At 42.4% G+C, this 12,900-nt stretch overlaps 1 long non-coding RNA gene across 3 annotated transcripts in view; it reads right to left on the bottom strand.

The window, feature by feature from the left end:
* Positions 1–272: 272 nt before the first annotated feature.
* LOC139076986 (uncharacterized) overlaps positions 273–12,900 on the bottom strand; it is a 44,568-nt gene continuing 31,940 nt past the window's right edge. For 2 of the 3 annotated variants that reach the window (XR_011529073.1, XR_011529072.1), the window contains exons 4-6: positions 4,500–4,654; positions 4,043–4,201; positions 273–2,599 (exon numbers count right to left, since the gene is read on the bottom strand). This is a non-coding gene — a long non-coding RNA (uncharacterized lncRNA). Of the gene's footprint in view, positions 4,202–4,499; positions 4,655–12,900 lie in introns of all 3 variants that reach the window. The other variant, XR_011529071.1, reaches the window with a different exon arrangement.

Here is a 12,900-nt window from a genome sequence, read left to right as displayed (position 1 = left end):
CAGTCCTGGATGGCTGATCTCTGGTCTATTTTCTACGAGAAAAAAATAAACTCTTGTTTGGATATTGACTACGATCTGTTTTATGCACTGAAAACAATCTTACCTGACACAGTGCGTTAATACTGAGATAATAGTGTAAACACATTAGTACAACAAGAACAAATCTGATAGTAACAAAATCAAGGGCAATTGTATCAGAAGAACACACACTGTGGTTTCAGGGGTGTGAGTTTATACTCCAAAAATAAGAACTCAAAGCTGATTCCTATGGGTTTGTGGAAAAATGAGACATTTATTGACAAGAGGTATAATCAATAAAGAAAACAATGAGACACTAAGTGAAAACACAAGTGAGAAAAATGATGTAAAATGTACAATAAACATGTTTATTTTACTCATGTATTTTTTCTATGTCTGTTTAACCCTATATAGTACTAGAAAATATCAATAACCTAAATTCTCTGGGTAGAACTCTACTTAAAGACAAAATTATGAATTTTGGAAGTGCTTTCACTGGTGCCTCTAATTTTTTGCTACTCTGCTACTGATTTCTAATGTTCTAAGCTCCCTCTAAAATCTCATGACTTCTGATGTGTTGCCTTATATGTGTGTCCTGTGGCTCAGTGAAAGACAAGACCCAAAAGTCTTTGCCCTTCAGGACACTGCATTTTGCTAGAAGGACATGGATGTGCTCAAGTACCCTAATATGTTAATTAGAAAATATGCGACCCCCCCACTTACATAAAATATCCATGAACACTTAACACAAGTTTCTAGTAGGCTTTAAGACACAACTAATCATGGGAGTTTCAGGCACCACGGCACCCCGATGAGCCTTCCAGCTCCCCTGAAATGACCCTTTGTAGGGAGCTGCCTATTTGTGTTTGTGGAGCAAGTCCTGTCCCCATGGGAGGAAGCCATCACATAGGCGATGGTTTGACAAAATGGCAGTCATCTCTGACCCCTGGCCCATGGACAGCCTCCTTCAGGATACCCCAAAGGTGACCTTTCCTGAACTTTTCCTACTAATCTCTGCATGGTTCTCTGGTGGGCACTGCAGAACTCTAAAATTATCTTCCTTTGGCTTTTTAGCATCTGGTCCCAAGCTTTGAAACCCAGTGGTTTCTTTTATTCAGTGCATCATTTTCCTTCACTAACTTTTGCATCGTGTTATTACACTTGTTTGTTGAGTCCCTTAGGATATATGGATTTAAATGGCTATTAAAGGAAATTTCATTTCTATTTAATTGAAAATTATTGGTCAGACAAGTGTCCTATGTAATTGTTCACATGGGATGTTAAAAAAAAAAAAATCCATACTATATTTTCCCCAACCTAAGCAGAACTGTATGATTTTCTTCAACTTTGATATGCACTTCTTTTCCAAACAAGCTGACCTCGCCAGCCTAGTTTAAAGCTCCAACTGGGAAAAGGGTTTTTGCCCTTGAGATTCTTTTGTGACTCCAGCCTTTATTTTTTCAACTGACTTAGTGGATGAAACGTCTGAACATTCATTTAAAGTCTCTGTGATGCATGATGCTTAAAAATCAAATAAGTCTAATTCCACATGGTTCTTCTTAATGACTTTTTATAACTGCAGCTATTTCATCCTTTGTTCCCACTTGTTCCTCACTTTAGAGAACGAAATTCAGCACTTGCTAAAATACAGTACCCGACAAACAATTACACTTAATGTGTATTTGCTCTTTTTCTGTCTCATATTGTATTGAAGTTATGGATTCAGACAGAATCTCTTTGCAAATGTGGACAGCAGCCTGCACTCAGTCTTTTCATTCTGTCATATTCCTTTGTTGATATCTCTGTTTTAAGATGAGTTTGCCCCATGCATCACCAATTGTCTTTTGTTTTCACGCTGCGGGGAAGCCTGGGCTAATCCATATGTCACTATGAGACTGCAGGCCTCTCTGTTTGACAGGTAGCAGGCCTGACAGCCATCTATTGAAAATGCATTTTAGACAGCAATCTATTGAAAATGCATTTTAGACTATCATTTTTCCAGTCTAATTTACTCTTAATAAAATGACTTTGAAGACAAGGGGTCTACTCTGTGTTGGTTTGCTTCTTTCAGATAATTGCATTTTGAGAAAGACCCAGATCTCCAAATATGACAGTTTTCACAAATACAAAAATGATGAAATTCCCTTGGGAATAAAACAAGCTAGCTTCACAACAAATAGCATCTTTTAGCCTAAGCCATCCCAAAGCACTTTGGGAACTCTGGACGTTCAGATGACTCCCCAGGGTAAGGAAGCAGCCAGAAATGCTTCCAATGTCTAGAGCAAGACACAGCGACTCTGTGCAGTGGGAAGACACAGCACCCACCCCCCATGCACACACATCTTTGCAAAACAAGAAATATTTATGTACTTTCTGTATATGTACATGCATGTTACAGTTGTTGGCAAAATTTTACAAAAGAGTATACCTACAAAATATCATAAAAGTGTATACGGGGGCCAGCCTGGTGGCGCAGCAGTTAAGTTCACATGTTCCAGTTCCGCAGCCCAGGGTTCACCAGTTCGGATCCCAGGTGTGGACCTATGCACCGCTTGTCAAGCCATATGCTGTGGCAGGTGTCCTACATATAAAGCAGAGGAAGATGGACACAGACGTTAGCTCAGGGCCAGTCTTCCTTAAAAAAAGTGTATTTGCAAAACTAGTAGCATCAAATTATTTCCTAACATGACTTCACTTTTCAAATTCACTTCACGCTGTGCATTTACTCATAGATCATTTCTTCCCCCTCCAAAGAAGAATAAAAATAATAAAAATTAATATCTACTGTCCATTTATCCCTTTACTGTCACCTTGGCCAAGTCATTAAGCACTTAATACCCAGATCTCCAAATATGAAAGAACAACTCTTTAAAGATTTTTCCATGTTAATGGTAATGGATGGTAATTAGTCTTTGGGTGGAGAACATGATGTAATCTACACAGAAATCAAAATATAACGATGGACACCTGAAATTTATATAATGTTATAAACCAATGTTGTCTCAATAAAAAATATAAATCATAAAAGAAAAGATTTTCCTCACATAAAATTTTGACTAAATTTTGCCAAATGGACACTTGATCACCCAGTAGAAAGTGTGAACTTATAAAGTGTGTGGTATTTTTTAAGCTATTGAAATATTACTAAAAAAAATAAAACTTCAAAATTTTTCAACCTATATCATCCTCCACACAATTGTTAATATGTTGATTTAAGAAAAATATCTATTCTGCAGTTAGAACGTAATACCAAGAAGATATATTTTAGTTAATTTTATTAACTGTTTTAGTAATTTAAATGATCATCCATACTATTTTTGCTGTATTGATGATAATTAAATTTTAAAATTGAAGAAAAACGATAATTACATTTTAAAATTGGAGAAAATAGTTAATTTTACTCTTTTGTTTAGTTAGAATGTTGAATGTATAGATTTGTTTTCACTTGTCTTAAGAGGGAGCTACTGTATTTCTATTCTCGTCAACACGCAGTTCTGTAGCAAACAGCGAAAGGGACAGGGAGGCAAACCCTGCTGAAAATGACAGGATCCCCAGGAATATTCATGTCCCTCATTTCGTAAAGTCCATCATAGCCTTTTTTTTTTTTTTTTTTTTGAGGGACATTGGCCCTCCGCTAACATCCGCTGCCAATCTTCCTCTTTTTGCTGAGGAGGATTGGCCCTGAGCTAACATCTGTGCCCATCTTCTATTTTATATTTGGGACTCTGCCACAGCGTGGCTTGATGAGCAGTGCTAGGTCCCTGCCCAGGATCTGAACGGGCCAACCCCAGGCCCCTGAAGAAGAGCGCCCAAACTTAACCACTATGCCACGCGGTGGCCCCCATCATAGCATTTAGGCCAGATTCTAAAGAAGGAAAAATATAAAAAAATAAAGACCTTTTCCTGAGAAAGTTTGTTTCTTTCTCTCTATCTCTCTCCCTCCCTTTCTCTCTCTCCCGATAAAAATCCAACACCACACATTCTGGGAGGTGGGAGCGGGAGTTTTAATTTCTGTTGTACTTGCCCCTGGGCCTGTGCTTGATCATCTCAGAGGAGCGGAAGGTTCCGGCTCTTTCTCCTGAAGGCGCGGTGACGGCTTAGTGCTTGGAATATAGTGTTTTGGTGCCATCTGGTGGAAACTTCGCAGGCTAGCAGCTTCACTTAAGGATCTAAGGAAATGTTTCTGAGGAAGGACAGAAGGCAGGGCCAGAGGAAGGAAGAAATTATTAATCTTTGCAAGTCATAAAGAATGTGGACCCGTCATGAGACAGGCTGGGACTTACTGGTGAGGAGGTGGCGGAGAGGCGACAGTCGATGGGGGCGGGGTGCTGGGGGGGCGGGTGACGGGGGCGGGGGGCGGGGGCAGTGATGCAGCCAGACTAGCGAGAGCTGAAGCAGGGCCCGAGCAGCCGGACAGCCCTCATCAGTGGCAGGAGGCGTCACACACTGTGGTCTGAGTCAAGGTCACAAGCCTAACGCACCTGAGCCAACTGATGGCGACTCTGGGCTGGTGCTGGGCTCTGCAGGAGGCAGAGGTCCAATCTGAGGGGCCAAGGGCACATCCCGGGATGGCGCTGGGCAGCCGCCATTGACTGTCAGTCTGTGAAGACCACGTTTCCCCCAGGAAAAGAGGGAGCTGTGAGTGGGGAAATCAGAGGTAGGGAGTTGGCAGGAGCTCAGTTGAAAAGTCAAAGCTAAAACTCCATTACCAAAAGTCTTCGCAGTCTGAAAGGTGACAACTCAAAATACACAATTTTCTCTACCATCATCAACCCAGTCCTTAAAAACCCAACTATTCCTAGTTTTCCTTTGTCAATGATGCAAACCATTCAGTTTCCAAGTCAGAAACACAGAGTCTGCTTGATGCCACCCCCATTTCTCATCTCTCATATCCAGGCAATCCCAAAGTCCTGCTGATTTCACCCCCTACATAGCGGGTGAATCTGCCCGGCTCTTCATCGCTGCCACGCCTGGTTCAAGCAGCTACTCTTTCCCCTGGTTGACTGAATAACCTCCCATCTCCTCCACCTCCTTCTGCTTCGCTCATTTCTAATCTGCTCTCCATAGTGCAGCCACGGCTGTATTTTCAATATTTTAAAATATATCTGATCAAGTGCTACCACCCCTGCTTAAGTTGCTCCTGTCAGAACCCCTTGCCTTTAAGATAAAGATCAGGTTCTAACATACTCTGCAAGACTCTGAGTGACCAGGCCCCTACCTTTTCACTGTTAGTCTGGACCCTGCCTTCTCTGGTGTGCTCAGCTCTAACTGTTCAGGCTTCCTTTACAGCCCATTCTTCTTCCTACCACAGGACCTTTGCATATGTGGCTCCTGCTGTCTGGCACTCCTCTCTTCCCCCTTCATCTAGTTAACTCTTATTCATCTCTCAGAACTTAGTTCTAGGTCACTGATTTGCCACTGGCCTTTTTAAATCATAGCCCCTCATCTCAAGTTCTAACAGTTCCAAATTCCTCCCATTTGGGCAAAAGTCACACTCGCAATTTCACTCTTAGAAATTACGTGACTATCCTTCTCCTCCACTAGAATATAATTCCCATGAGGGCAGAGACTGCATGTACTTTGGTTCACCATTGTATATCCTGGGACTATCACAGTCCCTGGACTAAGAGATATTTGACAAAGGAAGAAAGAAAAGAGGGAGGAAGCAAGGAATGAAGGAAATGGTAGGAAGTTATCAAAATGATTACTATGGTAAAAACTAGAAGTTTTTCTAGGATTTCAATATACAATTCATATTTTTCTTAAGCAGACCATCCTGAGCCTTCTTTCTGATCCAGTGGATCTTGCGAACGCCCTCCTGTCATCCCTGAATGCTGAGGGCCCAATGCAACATTGAGTCGGGCAGTGCTGCTCAGGTGAGACAGCCGGAGGCCCAGGCCCGGCTCCTGCTCGGCTGCTGGGAGCTCTCAGGCAGCTGCCTTCCCCTCTCTGAAGCTCAAGCTCCTCACGCACACACGGGGGGGTGGCGACAGCACCCGCCTCACGGGGTTGAGAAGGATAACCAGGTGGTGGAATGGAGCGCCCAGTGAGTCCTCACTGACACCAGCTTCTCCCATCACCCATAACTGAACCCTGCTGTAGCACGCGTCACCCCTGCGTGCCAGCGCCAGACACGTTTCCTTTGCCTCTGTTCCACTCCTCCCCCTTTCCTGCTGCCCGGGCCCATCATGGCAAAACCCTCCTCGTCTTCAAAGGCCTAATTCAAGGCAACCTCCTCCAGGAAGCCTTCCATGCCCCCTTCACAAAATCCACAGATGTTTAGTTAACGTGTCCTGTGTTGGCCCATACACACTTTGTAAACCCATATAGGGCACTTACAACAGGTATATGGGACAAGTGCCAAGTTGTCAAATATTTATTTTTCAGAAACACTTGAAATCTATCTATAGTACAAGGTGCCTGATTTGGAACTAGATAAACATGTCTTTTTGTGCAATCCTCAAACCTGTTATTTCCAACTATAGCAACAATGATGACATTTATTTAACACTTGCCATGCGGCAGCACGGAGCTGTTTTAAAACCCACCCCCGGGGACAGTCTGGGGAAGTAATAGGACAGCATGCGATAGAGTCTGTACTGCGGGCCACCAGAAGGAAAAAGGAGAAGAAAACAGGAACCGAGGGCGGGAGTTGCTGGCTGGAGGACAACACGCTGCCTACATCTGTAGGAGATTCCCACGGGGCCCTGAAGGATGCACAAAATGGCCCAGGAAAAGTCAACGTTAACCTCCTGCCAGGCTGAGCGGGCACAGTGCCCTCTTACCACAGTACCAAAGGAGTGAGAGCTTTTGTTTCCCTCCAGAGGAGAAGATCTAACTTTAAATCAAATTTGGGGTTTCTATGTTATATGAGATGACACCATTTTCACAAGTGAAGTAGGGTCTGCAGCCTTGAGTATCTGGAAAAACATTTTTTTTTTTTGGATGAGGAAGAGTGACCCTGAGCTAACATCTGTGCCCATCTTCCTCTACTTTGCATGTGGGACACCGCCACAGCATGGCTGGATGAGTGGTGTAGGTCCATGCCCAGGATCTGAACCAGCAAACCCAGGCCCCCAAGACAGAGCACACTAAACTTATCTACTACGCCACCGGGCCAGCCCCCTGAAACAACTTCTGAATATCTCAAATGAAGAAGGAGATTCATCAGTCAGCCTGTGTTTTCAGCTAGCAGCAGAAAAAGGACTTCCCAGATGAATAAATTCTAAAAGCACAGTTGGAGATTAAAATAAAGATGATTTCTGATTATTTCTCCTGAGTCCTGCTTGTTCAACATAGCAGATATACACATATTGTTTACTCTGATCTCATAGTACTGTGAGGTACCAGGATTATGAAGTGCCATTCCCATTTTAAAGATGAGAACACTGATGCCTTGAGAGTTTACATAAGTTTCCTCAAAGACACACAGCAAATAAACTTGAGCTTCATGACTGGAGCTCAGGATTTGAGCCCAAGTTATGCTTAACTCCTCTGCTAAAGGTGCCCCAATGAAACATTATCTCATGCAAGCACACTAAACCTTTAAATGTGTTTTAAATAAACATAGTTTCCTCTCTTCCCTTAAAATGGGATTCTATACCAAAGCTCATTTTATTGGCTCATTGAAATTTTGGGAGGCTCCACCAGAAATCCCAGAGCCCGAGGTCCCCTCCCTAGAGCACCAGGAAGCCAGGCATCTCCTCTCCGCCCACGGAGGGGCTGCCACCAGGCTGTGGGTAAAGATCGCTCCTTCTCCAGATCCCATAAAATTGTCTTCCTTTTTGAATCCAGGAAAATCCCACTTTTGGTCTCGGGGAACTTATCTCTCTGTTTAATTCTCTTCTCCTAAGTAGCCTGAGGCCAGAAGTTCTTTGCATTAAAAAGTAGGATTTCCAGTTTCTCTTTAAAAAATGAGAAGTCTTGGGGCATGCACCACGGCTGAGGGATTAAAGTTCTGCGCCATCCTACTCTGACCTTCAGCCATGCTGTGGAGGCGTCCCACAAACGAAAAATAGAGGAAGATGGGCATGGATGATAGCTCAGGGTCAGTCTTCCTCAAGTGAAAAAAGAGGAGGATTGGCAACAGATGTTAGCTCAGGGGGAATCTTCCTCAACACACAAAAAATTTAAACAATAGGAAGTCTTGGTCCTCCCTGGGCTCACGTCCCACAGAAATAAAGCTGGAATAGTGCAGCAGCGACCTCCTTTGCCCAAATCACATGCCCTCCAGCTCACCACAGACCCATCCAACTCACTCTCCCCATCACTTTCTCTGCCAGACCTGCCTCAGTGTAGGATTTGTTAACCTTGGTTTAAGCTTTTGGAAGCAAAAGTCAGGAAGGTTTGCTGTGACTTCTTCTACGGAAAGTGTCATAATCCTCCTCAGTAGGACGAAGCAGAACAAGCTACCTGCCTTTCTGGATGACAGGGGAACAAATTCAGGGAAAGAAGGGCAAAAACCAAAATTTGATCCATCTGCTAACTCTCCCTAGTAAAAAAATTTACTTCCCTTCTTGTACACCTGAGTTGGTTGTCTGAAATGCACACCTGTTCCCACTGAAACGTAACAGCTGTATTCAACATTCTGCGCTATATTAGGTAAGCCTTCAATAAATATTTAGTGAATTAAGCTGTTCTGCTGTTCCAAATTTGAATAGTACAAAAATATTTAAGATCAGCGTCCGTGACTAGACACAGACAAGAGTATTTTCTAGAAATGTTAATCGTAGCTAGGCTCACATGCACTAACAATTTTGCCAACTCCCATCCTTTGGAATTGCAAAGTATACAAGTGAGAAAGATGCATTTGATTGATGGCTAAATAATTAGTTTGCCGGGCCCTAGAACATTATTAGAAAGGGAGTCTTTAGAAAGCTGTCACTTTATCCCAGATGTGCCATCTATACAAATCAAATCCACACAAAGTAACAAAGGATTCCAAAGAGTTACCTGGATAAATTCGGTAACCTGGCATTTCCTCTGGGTAACAATGCTCCTGACTTGTCATTAGAAGAAGGGTTTATGCTCTTTGACTGAATTTTCAAAGTAATTCCATGTATGTATATCTGACCCAAGAAAGAGAAAATGATAGCAAGGAAGTGCTGGAAACAATGAGAGCTCTATCATAGGAAAATGTTTGAAATGATTCATTGCCCTCATGGCTAATTATAGGCTGCTTCTCCAAGAGTTCTCTCTGATGTTGGCTTTTGCTAACAGTCTAGTCCAGCCGAGCAACATCCTGCCAGCTTTCCAAACCACCCTCCTTCTTCCATTTTTACTTTTTCCACAGGACGAAATACTTCAAAGATTGAATCATATGAGGCCTATGCGAACAAATGTTGGACCCATTATATTTTCAGATCTCATTTGCTGTTTAGAAGCTCAGATCCTTTCTCGTAGACATTATACTGGCTTATCAGCTGGGCTCGGCAGACACAATGGTAGATAATAACTGGCATTCATTGATCATCTATCGAGTGCTAAACATTTTGTATGTGTTTTAAATATTATTTCATTAATTCTCACAACAACTTGTGAGCTAATCTGTGCCAATCTTCCTCTATTTTATGTGGGATGCTGTCAAAGCATGGCTTGATGAACGGTGCTAGGTCCACGCCCGGGATCCCAGTCTGGGAACCCCAGGCCACTGAAGCAGAGCACACGAACTTAACCACTACGCCGCAGGGCCAGCCCCAACAACTTGTATTTTATAAAGGTGGGATCAAAGCTCGAGAAGGTGAAGTGACTTATTCCAAGTCACACGGTAATTGAACTATGAGTTAAAAGCATCTCATCTACCTTCAACTCATGGTCCAGTTCACAAAGTAGCCCTAAACCCAAGGCCTGCTGGTGCTTGTCACACTCTCTAAGGAGGCCCAGAGAAGAGCCACGACTTTAAGACTTCTGATTAAGGGGTAGAAGCTGCTTTGTTCTTGTACTTGCTTGAGGGAGTAAATCAAGTCTGAAATACAAGATCCAGAGGATTCATCACCAAAAAGCTTTGACTCAGGGAAGGCCACCCTGTCATCTGCCAACATCCGCCTCAAGCTGCACCCTTGGCTGTGGCTGTGTTGTTAGGGGATGGAAGTGCACATGAAGTGCTTTCATCTATTCCTTTTAAAGGACTTAATTAGCGTCGCCTAAGTACACCCTGTAGCATACATGATCTATCTGTCATTTTATCTCAGAAACGAGAATTGCTGAGATCTTCCTGGGAAACATAAAGAAGGAAAGCAAAATGAAATCTACGTTTTCCTATCAAATTTGCAACTACCCCTTGCAAAATGTCTCACTCAGAAAAGAGACATTTAGAATCATGTTTGTAGAGGGACACTTTAAGCCTGGGAAAGGGAGGAAAAGCCGTCTCAGTTCCGATTCAAAGGCAGGTTTCTGCGTATTCCAAGTTTGAGCCCCGGTCCCTGGAGATGCCTGGTAGGTAGGTCGTTCTTTCACATGCAAATCTATGTTCGGCCACAGAATTTCAGGAAGTGAGGTTATTGAAGGGAGAATGAGGCTGGGGGAATACGGGAAACTTTGTGTGGGCCAGATAAACAGTTGTTTCTCCCTAGACTAGAAAAAAAGTAAAAGAAAAGAATTTCTCGAAATGGGCATCTCTAACCACTCGTAGCAGGTCATCTGGGAGTGCTTATTAAAAACACACCTGCCTGAGCCCCATCCTCAAGGTGCTGCGTCCAAATCTCTGGGGGAGGCGCCCATGAAACTGGATTCTTAACTAGAACTTCCTAAGTGACTCTGATGCACACTATATTCTCAGAATCTCTGGAACAGAGAATATTTAGAATGTTTACTGACTAGAATGGCTTGTCTCAAACCATATTTTGATAGATGTAAAATTTAGTGTTAGTGATAACTTTTATGTTAAAGTCAATTTATAAAATACAAATGTAAGAAAAATACTGAACATTTGTTTGTCATTATTACATGTCAAGTGCCCCTCAAGGAATGGTGTGCCACACAAGAAAACACAAAGAAAGCTCATGAGCAAGACTGTGTATAGGTGGATGTGACAAGTCAGGTGTGCCTATCTTTGGTTAGGCACCATTTGCTAACTAACTAATGCATACCGTCCATCTACGTTTGGTTATGCATTTGAACCAGGCCCAATTCTAGGTCCTTAGCCAACACTTCTTGACCATCCAAGGCCAAAATAATAGTCAATATTTACAGAGCAATTCTCATATAGCAAACACCATGCTGTATGCATGAGTTCATGTAGTCTCCACAACAACCCTCAGAGAGATTTTATTATTAGCCCCACTTTACAGATAAAGAAGCCAGGAATTAGAGAAGTTAAATAAATTGTTCATCATCACACAGCATAAGGAATTATACAGCCAGGACTCAAATCCAGTTCTGCAGATTCCAGACTAAAGATGAACTTTCTCCTAAAAATAATTTCTCCCTCCACTATGCTCCATTTGTCACTCTAAGCTTTGTATCACTGCTGAAGTTCCACCATCCAGAGTTCTTTTCTGGAGGGAGACGGATTGCTAATCAAAGCATCAGGATTCTCCCTTTACATTAAAACACTGATAGGCAGGGGATGAGAGCTGTCAGTCCTTCAAACATTACTGTGCATGGGTCATCAGTGGATCCTGTACACAGAGGGTGGAGGTGTGTTTGGGGAGCACTGCCATGGTCCAACGGATGGGACTGGGAGGATGGCAGAGTAAAACCCTCCTACTCTTGAGGGAAGTCTGCAGGTGCTGAGTGCTTGGGGTCCAGAGAAATGGGGCTTAATCTGTAAATGCCCCCACTGTGATTTGCCTAGAGTTGGTCTTGGCTGTGTTAAAGTCATGTTCTACTTCCAAACACATGTTTAAGTGACTTGGGCTTGAGGCCTCGCTCTGTCGTATTCCAGGTGGGTGAGTTTGGCCAAATCTGTCCTTGTTAGAACTTTGGCTCAGTAGTCATGCTTCTTAAGGTCTGGGGCCATTGTCAACAGTCTTAGGAGAGCACATGGCCCATAGTGTATAAAACACCGTGGGGGTAGGCTGGCCCTACCTTAAGCCTGACTCATAAAAGGAAAGTTTCACTAAGATTTTATTGATGAGCACCCACCTACCCACTCTTTCAATGTTATCTCTTATGGCTGCCTCATCTTATCTCTCCTGTGTCTCTGCTAGTTTCTGTATCCTACATCCCAAAATGAGCACCAGTAAGTAGATGTTTCTGATATTTGCCTTTTCATAACCTCATCTTTCTAACCTCCACACTATATGATCTTACCAAAAGCAAAATTTTTAAAAAACACAAACAAACATAGCCTACAACCAATCACAGATCTTTTCAAGTTACTTAGTCTTCATATAATATATAGGAAACTTTGCTCCCTACAAGGGCTATAAAATGATATAGGTAAAGAAAATATAGAAGGTGGTATTATTATTCTAAAGAATTAGCAGACAACATAGAAAAGCTGAGGTTTTAGAGTCAGGTGGCCTGGGTGGAACCCTGTTTAACCGTTTACTAGATGCATGATCTTGGGTAAATTAACATCTCTAAGGCTCAGTTTCCATGTCTGTATTATGTACCCACCACTTAGGGTATTGTGATGATTAAATATGATAATGTAGAATAAATATTTTTTATAAAGCCTACCATAAAGTAAGAGCTCAATAGATGGTGGCTAATATTATTAAGAAAAATGTCAGAGTTAAATATCTTTATCTACTTACCAAGAATTATGGAATACTCATAAGAGTCTCATTTCTCTACGTCTTCTTATGAGACCTTCAGTAATAAAATGATTCATTTCAAAAAAATGAGAGAATAGGAAGAAAATTATCCTAGCAAACTCACCTAATCTTTCTCCACTTCCTCATCCATAAAAAGAAGTAAGAACACCTGTCAGTGTTG

This window comes from Equus przewalskii, chromosome 18 (genome assembly GCF_037783145.1).
Source record: "Equus przewalskii isolate Varuska chromosome 18, EquPr2, whole genome shotgun sequence".
Classification (NCBI taxonomy): domain Eukaryota; kingdom Metazoa; phylum Chordata; class Mammalia; order Perissodactyla; family Equidae; genus Equus; species Equus przewalskii.
This window is presented reverse-complemented; position numbering and strand designations above follow the sequence as displayed.